Below are 13,395 nucleotides of genomic sequence, written 5' to 3'. Positions count from 1 at the left end.
AAATGGACTTTTCAGGATCCTTGGGTGGCTCCGTAGTTTGAAACCAATTCTGGTTATCGCTTCTCGGCCTTTTGGCTAAGATCAAGTGTAGTATCTGTTCTTATCTGTTTAATATCTGATACGTCCCCTATCTGGGGACCATATATTAAATGGATTTTTAGAACAGGGAGATGGAAAAAGAGCTTGCTCTGTCCACTCCACGCATTGACCTGGTATTGCAGTATCTCCAGGACCGGTGCACCCCTTCTTTAATGCAGTTTCTAAAATCAGAAAGAATTGAATTCAATGTTTTTTGTTCATTTTGCTTGTTTGTCGGATTTTGGGATGGACTCTTTGGCTTTGCTTTTCTTCTCCTCATTGGATTTTTCATGTTCAAAGTTGCAGAAGCCAGATTACAAGCTCATTTTGGTTCAACTTCAGCAACTGTGCATTGCATTGCCATGTAATGTGATGCAATGCTATCTTTCTAGCTCTCCCTTTTTACTTCCTTTTGGATAAACAGACATATTAGGCAAGCATTTTGGAGCTTTCACCTAAATAACTACAGGTGGTGAGATAAGCTGCACAATATAATTGACCTTTCAGTATATTGTTGCACACACACCATCTATTTAGCAAATGCCCTTGTTATCAACAGCAGCCTTTTAAACTCACCTGAGCTAACAGGTATGTGCGCTGGTTACTCTGCTGCGCTTAAAATTTCTTTTTTGGTTTGCTACAATGCCTTTTCTGAAACGTTGTCTCCTTCTGCTGGAACACTGACTTCTTTCATTTAATGCCTGCAGACTATAAAAGAGAACCCAACCCAAAAAGTTTGGTTGATTAGTCTGTGGCATTCTGTTAAACTGTTGCTTATGGCGGTCTCTGTGAGCTTCTCAGCGACATTCAGCCAGCCAGGTATCCTGCCTGCAGTAGATGGAATGTGGCAATGGAACGCTGGCTGCGCGTGTCATAATAGGCTCTGAGCCTTTATATACCTGTGCACAGCAGCAGCCACCTTCAGTCTGCTGCTGGACAGCCAGCAGCAGCAGCAGCAGGAGAGGTATGTAATCAGGAGCCCTCCTGCTAAGGGTAGACAGCTGCTCGTTCCACCCCACCCCCCGCCTTAATTGGTTCTCCTCCCTTCCAACGGTGTTGAGGCGGGTGGGAACAGCAGGGGGTGAAGGTGCTGTGTTTAAAGAGGTGGAGTTATGCAGATCTAAAACGCGTGGATTGCAGCAGCAGCAAGCCGAAAAGTGCAGGCATGTAAGGGATCTAGAGGTTGACAACATGTCTTCTTAACGGGAGTCCAGGAGCTCATCTCCACAAATGGACTTTTCAGGATCCTTGGGTGGCTCCGTAGTTTGAAACCAATTCTGGTTATCGCTTCTCGGCCTTTTGGCTAAGATCAAGTGTAGTATCTGTTCTTATCAGTTTAATATCTGATACGTCCCCTATCTGGGGACCATATATTAAATGGATTTTTAGAACAGGGAGATGGAAAAAGAGCTTGCTCTGTCCACTCCACGCATTGACCTGGTATTGCAGTATCTCCAGGACCGGTGCACCCCTTCTTTAATGTAGTTTCTAAAATCAGAAAGAATTGAATTCAATGTTTTTTGTTCATTTTGCTTGTTTGTCAGATTTTGGGATGGACTCTTTGGCTTTGCTTTTCTTCTCCTCATTGGATTTTTCATGTTCAAAGTTGCAGAAGCCAGATTACAAGCTCATTTTGGTTCAACTTCAGCAACTGTGCATTGCATTGCCATGTAATGTGATGCAATGCTATCTTTCTAGCTCTCCCTTTTTACTTCCTTTTGGATAAACAGACATATTAGGCAAGCATTTTGGAGCTTTCACCTAAATAACTACAGGTGGTGAGATAAGCTGCACAATATAATTGACCTTTCAGTATATTGTTGCACACACACCATCTATTTAGCAAATGCCCTTGTTATCAACAGCAGCCTTTTAAACTCACCTGAGCTAACAGGTATGTGCGCTGGTTACTCTGCTGCGCTTAAAATTTCTTTTTTGGTTTGCTACAATGCCTTTTCTGAAACGTTGTCTCCTTCTGCTGGAACACTGACTTCTTTCATTTAATGCCTGCAGACTATAAAAGAGAACCCAACCCAAAAAGTTTGGTTGATTAGTCTGTGGCATTCTGTTAAACTGTTGCTTATGGCGGTCTCTGTGAGCTTCTCAGCGACATTCAGCCAGCCAGGTATCCTGCCTGCAGTAGATGGAATGTGGCAATGGAACGCTGGCTGCGCGTGTCATAATAGGCTCTGAGCCTTTATATACCTGTGCACAGCAGCAGCCACCTTCAGTCTGCTGCTGGACAGCCAGCAGCAGCAGCAGGAGAGGTATGTAATCAGGAGCCCTCCTGCTAAGGGTAGACAGCTGCTCGTTCCACCCCACCCCCCGCCTTAATTGGTTCTCCTCCCTTCCAACGGTGTTGAGGCGGGTGGGAACAGCAGGGGGTGAAGGTGCTGTGTTTAAAGAGGTGGAGTTATGCAGATCTAAAACGCGTGGATTGCAGCAGCAGCAAGCCGAAAAGTGCAGGCATGTAAGGGATCTAGAGGTTGACAACATGTCTTCTTAACGGGAGTCCAGGAGCTCATCTCCACAAATGGACTTTTCAGGATCCTTGGGTGGCTCCGTAGTTTGAAACCAATTCTGGTTATCGCTTCTCGGCCTTTTGGCTAAGATCAAGTGTAGTATCTGTTCTTATCAGTTTAATATCTGATACGTCCCCTATCTGGGGACCATATATTAAATGGATTTTTAGAACAGGGAGATGGAAAAAGAGCTTGCTCTGTCCACTCCACGCATTGACCTGGTATTGCAGTATCTCCAGGACCGGTGCACCCCTTCTTTAATGCAGTTTCTAAAATCAGAAAGAATTGAATTCAATGTTTTTTGTTCATTTTGCTTGTTTGTCGGATTTTGGGATGGACTCTTTGGCTTTGCTTTTCTTCTCCTCATTGGATTTTTCATGTTCAAAGTTGCAGAAGCCAGATTACAAGCTCATTTTGGTTCAACTTCAGCAACTGTGCATTGCATTGCCATGTAATGTGATGCAATGCTATCTTTCTAGCTCTCCCTTTTTACTTCCTTTTGGATAAACAGACATATTAGGCAAGCATTTTGGAGCTTTCACCTAAATAACTACAGGTGGTGAGATAAGCTGCACAATATAATTGACCTTTCAGTATATTGTTGCACACACACCATCTATTTAGCAAATGCCCTTGTTATCAACAGCAGCCTTTTAAACTCACCTGAGCTAACAGGTATGTGCGCTGGTTACTCTGCTGCGCTTAAAATTTCTTTTTTGGTTTGCTACAATGCCTTTTCTGAAACGTTGTCTCCTTCTGCTGGAACACTGACTTCTTTCATTTAATGCCTGCAGACTATAAAAGAGAACCCAACCCAAAAAGTTTGGTTGATTAGTCTGTGGCATTCTGTTAAACTGTTGCTTATGGCGGTCTCTGTGAGCTTCTCAGCGACATTCAGCCAGCCAGGTATCCTGCCTGCAGTAGATGGAATGTGGCAATGGAACGCTGGCTGCGCGTGTCATAATAGGCTCTGAGCCTTTATATACCTGTGCACAGCAGCAGCCACCTTCAGTCTGCTGCTGGACAGCCAGCAGCAGCAGCAGCAGGAGAGGTATGTAATCAGGAGCCCTCCTGCTAAGGGTAGACAGCTGCTCGTTCCACCCCACCCCCCGCCTTAATTGGTTCTCCTCCCTTCCAACGGTGTTGAGGCGGGTGGGAACAGCAGGGGGTGAAGGTGCTGTGTTTAAAGAGGTGGAGTTATGCAGATCTAAAACGCGTGGATTGCAGCAGCAGCAAGCCGAAAAGTGCAGGCATGTAAGGGATCTAGAGGTTGACAACATGTCTTCTTAACGGGAGTCCAGGAGCTCATCTCCACAAATGGACTTTTCAGGATCCTTGGGTGGCTCCGTAGTTTGAAACCAATTCTGGTTATCGCTTCTCGGCCTTTTGGCTAAGATCAAGTGTAGTATCTGTTCTTATCAGTTTAATATCTGATACGTCCCCTATCTGGGGACCATATATTAAATGGATTTTTAGAACAGGGAGATGGAAAAAGAGCTTGCTCTGTCCACTCCACGCATTGACCTGGTATTGCAGTATCTCCAGGACCGGTGCACCCCTTCTTTAATGCAGTTTCTAAAATCAGAAAGAATTGAATTCAATGTTTTTTGTTCATTTTGCTTGTTTGTCGGATTTTGGGATGGACTCTTTGGCTTTGCTTTTCTTCTCCTCATTGGATTTTTCATGTTCAAAGTTGCAGAAGCCAGATTACAAGCTCATTTTGGTTCAACTTCAGCAACTGTGCATTGCATTGCCATGTAATGTGATGCAATGCTATCTTTCTAGCTCTCCCTTTTTACTTCCTTTTGGATAAACAGACATATTAGGCAAGCATTTTGGAGCTTTCACCTAAATAACTACAGGTGGTGAGATAAGCTGCACAATATAATTGACCTTTCAGTATATTGTTGCACACACACCATCTATTTAGCAAATGCCCTTGTTATCAACAGCAGCCTTTTAAACTCACCTGAGCTAACAGGTATGTGCGCTGGTTACTCTGCTGCGCTTAAAATTTCTTTTTTGGTTTGCTACAATGCCTTTTCTGAAACGTTGTCTCCTTCTGCTGGAACACTGACTTCTTTCATTTAATGCCTGCAGACTATAAAAGAGAACCCAACCCAAAAAGTTTGGTTGATTAGTCTGTGGCATTCTGTTAAACTGTTGCTTATGGCGGTCTCTGTGAGCTTCTCAGCGACATTCAGCCAGCCAGGTATCCTGCCTGCAGTAGATGGAATGTGGCAATGGAACACTGGCTGCGCGTGTCATAATAGGCTCTGAGCCTTTATATACCTGTGCACAGCAGCAGCCACCTTCAGTCTGCTGCTGGACAGCCAGCAGCAGCAGCAGCAGGAGAGGTATGTAATCAGGAGCCCTCCTGCTAAGGGTAGACAGCTGCTCGTTCCACCCCACCCCCCGCCTTAATTGGTTCTCCTCCCTTCCAACGGTGTTGAGGCGGGTGGGAACAGCAGGGGGTGAAGGTGCTGTGTTTAAAGAGGTGGAGTTATGCAGATCTAAAACGCGTGGATTGCAGCAGCAGCAAGCCGAAAAGTGCAGGCATGTAAGGGATCTAGAGGTTGACAACATGTCTTCTTAACGGGAGTCCAGGAGCTCATCTCCACAAATGGACTTTTCAGGATCCTTGGGTGGCTCCGTAGTTTGAAACCAATTCTGGTTATCGCTTCTCGGCCTTTTGGCTAAGATCAAGTGTAGTATCTGTTCTTATCAGTTTAATATCTGATATGTCCCCTATCTGGGGACCATATATTAAATGGATTTTTAGTACAGGGAGATGGAAAAAGAGCTTGCTCTGTCCACTCCACGCATTGACCTGGTATTGCAGTATCTCCAGGACCGGTGCACCCCTTCTTTAATGCAGTTTCTAAAATCAGAAAGAATTGAATTCAATGTTTTTTGTTCATTTTGCTTGTTTGTCGGATTTTGGGATGGACTCTTTGGCTTTGCTTTTCTTCTCCTCATTGGATTTTTCATGTTCAAAGTTGCAGAAGCCAGATTACAAGCTCATTTTGGTTCAACTTCAGCAACTGTGCATTGCATTGCCATGTAATGTGATGCAATGCTATCTTTCTAGCTCTCCCTTTTTACTTCCTTTTGGATAAACAGACATATTAGGCAAGCATTTTGGAGCTTTCACCTAAATAACTACAGGTGGTGAGATAAGCTGCACAATATAATTGACCTTTCAGTATATTGTTGCACACACACCATCTATTTAGCAAATGCCCTTGTTATCAACAGCAGCCTTTTAAACTCACCTGAGCTAACAGGTATGTGCGCTGGTTACTCTGCTGCGCTTAAAATTTCTTTTTTGGTTTGCTACAATGCCTTTTCTGAAACGTTGTCTCCTTCTGCTGGAACACTGACTTCTTTCATTTAATGCCTGCAGACTATAAAAGAGAACCCAACCCAAAAAGTTTGGTTGATTAGTCTGTGGCATTCTGTTAAACTGTTGCTTATGGCGGTCTCTGTGAGCTTCTCAGCGACATTCAGCCAGCCAGGTATCCTGCCTGCAGTAGATGGAATGTGGCAATGGAACGCTGGCTGCGCGTGTCATAATAGGCTCTGAGCCTTTATATACCTGTGCACAGCAGCAGCCACCTTCAGTCTGCTGCTGGACAGCCAGCAGCAGCAGCAGCAGGAGAGGTATGTAATCAGGAGCCCTCCTGCTAAGGGTAGACAGCTGCTCGTTCCACCCCACCCCCGCCTTAATTGGTTCTCCTCCCTTTCAACGGTGTTGAGGCGGGTGGGAACAGCAGGGGGTGAAGGTGCTGTGTTTAAAGAGGTGGAGTTATGCAGATCTAAAACGCGTGGATTGCAGCAGCAGCAAGCCGAAAAGTGCAGGCATGTAAGGGATCTAGAGGTTGACAACATGTCTTCTTAACGGGAGTCCAGGAGCTCATCTCCACAAATGGACTTTTCAGGATCCTTGGGTGGCTCCGTAGTTTGAAACCAATTCTGGTTATCGCTTCTCGGCCTTTTGGCTAAGATCAAGTGTAGTATCTGTTCTTATCAGTTTAATATCTGATACGTCCCCTATCTGGGGACCATATATTAAATGGATTTTTAGAACAGGGAGATGGAAAAAGAGCTTGCTCTGTCCACTCCACGCATTGACCTGGTATTGCAGTATCTCCAGGACCGGTGCACCCCTTCTTTAATGCAGTTTCTAAAATCAGAAAGAATTGAATTCAATGTTTTTTGTTCATTTTGCTTGTTTGTCGGATTTTGGGATGGACTCTTTGGCTTTGCTTTTCTTCTCCTCATTGGATTTTTCATGTTCAAAGTTGCAGAAGCCAGATTACAAGCTCATTTTGGTTCAACTTCAGCAACTGTGCATTGCATTGCCATGTAATGTGATGCAATGCTATCTTTCTAGCTCTCCCTTTTTACTTCCTTTTGGATAAACAGACATATTAGGCAAGCATTTTGGAGCTTTCACCTAAATAACTACAGGTGGTGAGATAAGCTGCACAATATAATTGACCTTTCAGTATATTGTTGCACACACACCATCTATTTAGCAAATGCCCTTGTTATCAACAGCAGCCTTTTAAACTCACCTGAGCTAACAGGTATGTGCGCTGGTTACTCTGCTGTGCTTAAAATTTCTTTTTTGGTTTGCTACAATGCCTTTTCTGAAACGTTGTCTCCTTCTGCTGGAACACTGACTTCTTTCATTTAATGCCTGCAGACTATAAAAGAGAACCCAACCCAAAAAGTTTGGTTGATTAGTCTGTGGCATTCTGTTAAACTGTTGCTTATGGCGGTCTCTGTGAGCTTCTCAGCGACATTCAGCCAGCCAGGTATCCTGCCTGCAGTAGATGGAATGTGGCAATGGAACGCTGGCTGCGCGTGTCATAATAGGCTCTGAGCCTTTATATACCTGTGCACAGCAGCAGCCACCTTCAGTCTGCTGCTGGACAGCCAGCAGCAGCAGCAGCAGGAGAGGTATGTAATCAGGAGCCCTCCTGCTAAGGGTAGACAGCTGCTCGTTCCACCCCACCCCCCGCCTTAATTGGTTCTCCTCCCTTCCAACGGTGTTGAGGCGGGTGGGAACAGCAGGGGGTGAAGGTGCTGTGTTTAAAGAGGTGGAGTTATGCAGATCTAAAACGCGTGGATTGCAGCAGCAGCAAGCCGAAAAGTGCAGGCATGTAAGGGATCTAGAGGTTGACAACATGTCTTCTTAACGGGAGTCCAGGAGCTCATCTCCACAAATGGACTTTTCAGGATCCTTGGGTGGCTCCGTAGTTTGAAACCAATTCTGGTTATCGCTTCTCGGCCTTTTGGCTAAGATCAAGTGTAGTATCTGTTCTTATCAGTTTAATATCTGATACGTCCCCTATCTGGGGACCATATATTAAATGGATTTTTAGAACAGGGAGATGGAAAAAGAGCTTGCTCTGTCCACTCCACGCATTGACCTGGTATTGCAGTATCTCCAGGACCGGTGCACCCCTTCTTTAATGCAGTTTCTAAAATCAGAAAGAATTGAATTCAATGTTTTTTGTTCATTTTGCTTGTTTGTCGGATTTTGGGATGGACTCTTTGGCTTTGCTTTTCTTCTCCTCATTGGATTTTTCATGTTCAAAGTTGCAGAAGCCAGATTACAAGCTCATTTTGGTTCAACTTCAGCAACTGTGCATTGCATTGCCATGTAATGTGATGCAATGCTATCTTTCTAGCTCTCCCTTTTTACTTCCTTTTGGATAAACAGACATATTAGGCAAGCATTTTGGAGCTTTCACCTAAATAACTACAGGTGGTGAGATAAGCTGCACAATATAATTGACCTTTCAGTATATTGTTGCACACACACCATCTATTTAGCAAATGCCCTTGTTATCAACAGCAGCCTTTTAAACTCACCTGAGCTAACAGGTATGTGCGCTGGTTACTCTGCTGCGCTTAAAATTTCTTTTTTGGTTTGCTACAATGCCTTTTCTGAAACGTTGTCTCCTTCTGCTGGAACACTGACTTCTTTCATTTAATGCCTGCAGACTATAAAAGAGAACCCAACCCAAAAAGTTTGGTTGATTAGTCTGTGGCATTCTGTTAAACTGTTGCTTATGGCGGTCTCTGTGAGCTTCTCAGCGACATTCAGCCAGCCAGGTATCCTGCCTGCAGTAGATGGAATGTGGCAATGGAACGCTGGCTGCGCGTGTCATAATAGGCTCTGAGCCTTTATATACCTGTGCACAGCAGCAGCCACCTTCAGTCTGCTGCTGGACAGCCAGCAGCAGCAGCAGCAGCAGGAGAGGTATGTAATCAGGAGCCCTCCTGCTAAGGGTAGACAGCTGCTCGTTCCACCCCACCCCCCGCCTTAATTGGTTCTCCTCCCTTCCAACGGTGTTGAGGCGGGTGGGAACAGCAGGGGGTGAAGGTGCTGTGTTTAAAGAGGTGGAGTTATGCAGATCTAAAACGCGTGGATTGCAGCAGCAGCAAGCCGAAAAGTGCAGGCATGTAAGTGTAGCACCCTGAGGATTCGGCTGCTACAGGGGTATTGCACCTCAACCCAGAGGTGTGATATTCCACTCCCGGGTAAGGATGGAGTGTGGAACTGAGCTCAGATAGACTGCATGCACTACATACATCCCATTCCAGAGGAGCAGGCCGACGGTACTCCCACTTAGAAATGTGCAGGTACGACCGAGTCTGTTCCTGGCTGGAGTGGGAGGGGGGTGGTACATCCCATGTAGTGTAGGGGCAGATAGGGGGAGCAGTCTGGGTAGTGATAGGAGCTCATTGGGTGCTGGTCACCTGAGCTCACACATAGAGGGATATATAAGGAGGGCACCAACTAGAATCAGGGTCAGACGCTGAGAACAAGTCAGTTGGAGAGGAGAGAGAAGGAAACAGCAGCCCTGGAGAGAGAGAGAGGAGAAAGAAAGAGAAAGACCCAGAGGGGGAAGACTGAAGGGACCCAAGAACCCAAATTAGAGCATCGGGTGAGGAGTCAGCAAGAGGGTACCGGAACCCAAGCTGGTGGGGGCAAAGACATTCCCCAGCCAGAGACCGGAGACCGTGGGCAGTGTCTGTCACGGTCACCCACCACATTCACCCCGAAGGCACACCACATGGAGGGTCAGGGAACCCAGGGCCAAGGGTGTCCCAACAGAAGGCCCGAGGGAGCTGGACCTAGGTGAATCCCTGGTGGGGACGGCTGAAGAAAGGACAGAGGGAGAGCTCAGGGCCACGCTCCGGACTTGTTTGGGGGTTGGCCGGATCCAGGACCTGGTGGACGCAGCACGGCTCGGGTGGTCACTAACAGCTGGAGTGACCGAAACATCAGCAGTAAGTAAACTCCCTTAACTGCACAACCCGAGTCTGTCTTCATTGCCGGCTGCACCGCACCACCACAACCCCCATCCTCTGCGCCTGTCCCCTCTGAGGCTATACCCCTCCCGTTGGGGGTTATCCCACCAAGCTGCACATCCACCATCAGCCTCAGCGGACCCTGCTGCAGCGGCGGCCACAGTGACCGCATTACAACGGGTGGCGTAGTCGACACAAAAGAACTCTTATAACATCAGTAAGGACTGCCACATAACACATAGCTTGACGCCCTGGGCACGGGACCGGGTCTCAGCCGCTCGGAGACTACAACCCCCCATCTGATCCGGTGCCGGGTATTCCCCTAAAAAAGGAATATGTCCCAGGGGGCGCGTCATAAGGGATCTAGAGGTTGACAACATGTCTTCTTAACGGGAGTCCAGGAGCTCATCTCCACAAATGGACTTTTCAGGATCCTTGGGTGGCTCCGTAGTTTGAAACCAATTCTGGTTATCACTTCTCGGCCTTTTGGCTAAGATCAAGTGTAGTATCTGTTCTTATCAGTTTAATATCTGATACGTCCCCTATCTGGGGACCATATATTAAATGGATTTTTAGAACAGGGAGATGGAAAAAGAGCTTGCTCTGTCCACTCCACGCATTGACCTGGTATTGCAGTATCTCCAGGACCGGTGCACCCCTTCTTTAATGCAGTTTCTAAAATCAGAAAGAATTGAATTCAATGTTTTTTGTTCATTTTGCTTGTTTGTCGGATTTTGGGATGGACTCTTTGGCTTTGCTTTTCTTCTCCTCATTGGATTTTTCATGTTCAAAGTTGCAGAAGCCAGATTACAAGCTCATTTTGGTTCAACTTCAGCAACTGTGCATTGCATTGCCATGTAATGTGATGCAATGCTATCTTTCTAGCTCTCCCTTTTTACTTCCTTTTGGATAAACAGACATATTAGGCAAGCATTTTGGAGCTTTCACCTAAATAACTACAGGTGGTGAGATAAGCTGCACAATATAATTGACCTTTCAGTATATTGTTGCACACACACCATCTATTTAGCAAATGCCCTTGTTATCAACAGCAGCCTTTTAAACTCACCTGAGCTAACAGGTATGTGCGCTGGTTACTCTGCTGCGCTTAAAATTTCTTTTTTGGTTTGCTACAATGCCTTTTCTGAAACGTTGTCTCCTTCTGCTGGAACACTGACTTCTTTCATTTAATGCCTGCAGACTATAAAAGAGAACCCAACCCAAAAAGTTTGGTTGATTAGTCTGTGGCATTCTGTTAAACTGTTGCTTATGGCGGTCTCTGTGAGCTTCTCAGCGACATTCAGCCAGCCAGGTATCCTGCCTGCAGTAGATGGAATGTGGCAATGGAACGCTGGCTGCGCGTGTCATATTAGGCTCTGAGCCTTTATATACCTGTGCACAGCAGCAGCCACCTTCAGTCTGCTGCTGGACAGCCAGCAGCAGCAGCAGCAGCAGGAGAGGTATGTAATCAGGAGCCCTCCTGCTAAGGGTAGACAGCTGCTCGTTCCACCCCACCCCCCGCCTTAATTGGTTCTCCTCCCTTCCAACGGTGTTGAGGCGGGTGGGAACAGCAGGGGGTGAAGGTGCTGTGTTTAAAGAGGTGGAGTTATGCAGATCTAAAACGCGTGGATTGCAGCAGCAGCAAGCCGAAAAGTGCAGGCATGTAAGGGATCTAGAGGTTGACAACATGTCTTCTTAACGGGAGTCCAGGAGCTCATCTCCACAAATGGACTTTTCAGGATCCTTGGGTGGCTCCGTAGTTTGAAACCAATTCTGGTTATCGCTTCTCGGCCTTTTGGCTAAGATCAAGTGTAGTATCTGTTCTTATCAGTTTAATATCTGATACGTCCCCTATCTGGGGACCATATATTAAATGGATTTTTAGAACAGGGAGATGGAAAAGAGCTTGCTCTGTCCACTCCACGCATTGACCTGGTATTGCAGTATCTCCAGGACCGTTGCACCCCTTCTTTAATGCAGTTTCTAAAATCAGAAAGAATTGAATTCAATGTTTTTTGTTCATTTTGCTTGTTTGTCGGATTTTGGGATGGACTCTTTGGCTTTGCTTTTCTTCTCCTCATTGGATTTTTCATGTTCAAAGTTGCAGAAGCCAGATTACAAGCTCATTTTGGTTCAACTTCAGCAACTGTGCATTGCATTGCCATGTAATGTGATGCAATGCTATCTTTCTAGCTCTCCCTTTTTACTTCCTTTTGGATAAACAGACATATTAGGCAAGCATTTTGGAGCTTTCACCTAAATAACTACAGGTGGTGAGATAAGCTGCACAATATAATTGACCTTTCAGTATATTGTTGCACACACACCATCTATTTAGCAAATGCCCTTGTTATCAACAGCAGCCTTTTAAACTCACCTGAGCTAACAGGTATGTGCGCTGGTTACTCTGCTGCGCTTAAAATTTCTTTTTTGGTTTGCTACAATGCCTTTTCTGAAACGTTGTCTCCTTCTGCTGGAACACTGACTTCTTTCATTTAATGCCTGCAGACTATAAAAGAGAACCCAACCCAAAAAGTTTGGTTGATTAGTCTGTGGCATTCTGTTAAACTGTTGCTTATGGCGGTCTCTGTGAGCTTCTCAGCGACATTCAGCCAGCCAGGTATCCTGCCTGCAGTAGATGGAATGTGGCAATGGAACGCTGGCTGCGCGTGTCATAATAGGCTCTGAGCCTTTATATACCTGTGCACAGCAGCAGCCACCTTCAGTCTGCTGCTGGACAGCCAGCAGCAGCAGCAGCAGGAGAGGTATGTAATCAGGAGCCCTCCTGCTAAGGGTAGACAGCTGCTCGTTCCACCCCACCCCCCACCTTAATTGGTTCTCCTCCCTTCCAACGGTGTTGAGGCGGGTGGGAACAGCAGGGGGTGAAGGTGCTGTGTTTAAAGAGGTGGAGTTATGCAGATCTAAAACGCGTGGATTGCAGCAGCAGCAAGCCGAAAAGTGCAGGCATGTAAGGGATCTAGAGGTTGACAACATGTCTTCTTAACGGGAGTCCAGGAGCTCATCTCCACAAATGGACTTTTCAGGATCTTTGGGTGGCTCCGTAGTTTGAAACCAATTCTGGTTATCGCTTCTCGGCCTTTTGGCTAAGATCAAGTGTAGTATCTGTTCTTATCAGTTTAATATCTGATACGTCCCCTATCTGGGGACCATATATTAAATGGATTTTTAGAACAGGGAGATGGAAAAAGAGCTTGCTCTGTCCACTCCACGCATTGACCTGGTATTGCAGTATCTCCAGCACCGGTGCACCCCTTCTTTAATGCAGTTTCTAAAATCAGAAAGAATTGAATTCAATGTTTTTTGTTCATTTTGCTTGTTTGTCGGATTTTGGGATGGACTCTTTGGCTTTGCTTTTCTTCTCCTCATTGGATTTTTCATGTTCAAAGTTGCAGAAGCCAGATTACAAGCTCATTTTGGTTCAACTTCAGCAACTGTGCATTGC

The 13,395-nt window shown here is 45.9% G+C and overlaps 10 non-coding genes across 10 annotated transcripts; all 10 read left to right on the top strand.

Annotated features, from left to right (window-relative positions):
- The first annotated feature begins 55 nt into the window (after positions 1–55).
- On the top strand, positions 56–246 carry LOC141211552 (U2 spliceosomal RNA). Its single transcript, XR_012281523.1, has one exon. It is a non-coding gene; the product is annotated as a U2 spliceosomal RNA (small nuclear RNA).
- Positions 247–1,361: 1,115 nt separating this feature from the next.
- On the top strand, positions 1,362–1,552 carry LOC141211118 (U2 spliceosomal RNA). Its single transcript, XR_012281104.1, has one exon. It is a non-coding gene; the product is annotated as a U2 spliceosomal RNA (small nuclear RNA).
- A 1,112-nt stretch (positions 1,553–2,664) lies between these two features.
- On the top strand, positions 2,665–2,855 carry LOC141211117 (U2 spliceosomal RNA). The gene has a single exon (XR_012281103.1). It is a non-coding gene; the product is annotated as a U2 spliceosomal RNA (small nuclear RNA).
- Positions 2,856–3,970: 1,115 nt separating this feature from the next.
- On the top strand, positions 3,971–4,161 carry LOC141211116 (U2 spliceosomal RNA). The gene has a single exon (XR_012281102.1). It is a non-coding gene; the product is annotated as a U2 spliceosomal RNA (small nuclear RNA).
- Positions 4,162–5,276: 1,115 nt separating this feature from the next.
- Positions 5,277–5,467, top strand: LOC141211424 (U2 spliceosomal RNA). Its single transcript, XR_012281399.1, has one exon. It is a non-coding gene; the product is annotated as a U2 spliceosomal RNA (small nuclear RNA).
- Positions 5,468–6,581: 1,114 nt separating this feature from the next.
- On the top strand, positions 6,582–6,772 carry LOC141211114 (U2 spliceosomal RNA). The gene has a single exon (XR_012281100.1). It is a non-coding gene; the product is annotated as a U2 spliceosomal RNA (small nuclear RNA).
- Positions 6,773–7,887: 1,115 nt separating this feature from the next.
- LOC141211113 (U2 spliceosomal RNA) lies at positions 7,888–8,078 on the top strand. The gene has a single exon (XR_012281099.1). It is a non-coding gene; the product is annotated as a U2 spliceosomal RNA (small nuclear RNA).
- Positions 8,079–10,402: 2,324 nt separating this feature from the next.
- On the top strand, positions 10,403–10,593 carry LOC141211431 (U2 spliceosomal RNA). The gene has a single exon (XR_012281406.1). It is a non-coding gene; the product is annotated as a U2 spliceosomal RNA (small nuclear RNA).
- Positions 10,594–11,711: 1,118 nt separating this feature from the next.
- On the top strand, positions 11,712–11,901 carry LOC141211566 (U2 spliceosomal RNA). Its single transcript, XR_012281537.1, has one exon. It is a non-coding gene; the product is annotated as a U2 spliceosomal RNA (small nuclear RNA).
- Positions 11,902–13,016: 1,115 nt separating this feature from the next.
- LOC141211537 (U2 spliceosomal RNA) lies at positions 13,017–13,207 on the top strand. Its single transcript, XR_012281509.1, has one exon. It is a non-coding gene; the product is annotated as a U2 spliceosomal RNA (small nuclear RNA).
- The last annotated feature ends 188 nt before the right edge of the window (positions 13,208–13,395 follow it).

Source organism: Phyllobates terribilis, unplaced genomic scaffold, assembly GCF_046119375.1.
Source record: "Phyllobates terribilis strain yellow unplaced genomic scaffold, ASM4611937v1 Scaffold_170__1_contigs__length_4071412, whole genome shotgun sequence".
Classification (NCBI taxonomy): Eukaryota; Metazoa; Chordata; class Amphibia; order Anura; family Dendrobatidae; genus Phyllobates; species Phyllobates terribilis.
This window is presented reverse-complemented; position numbering and strand designations above follow the sequence as displayed.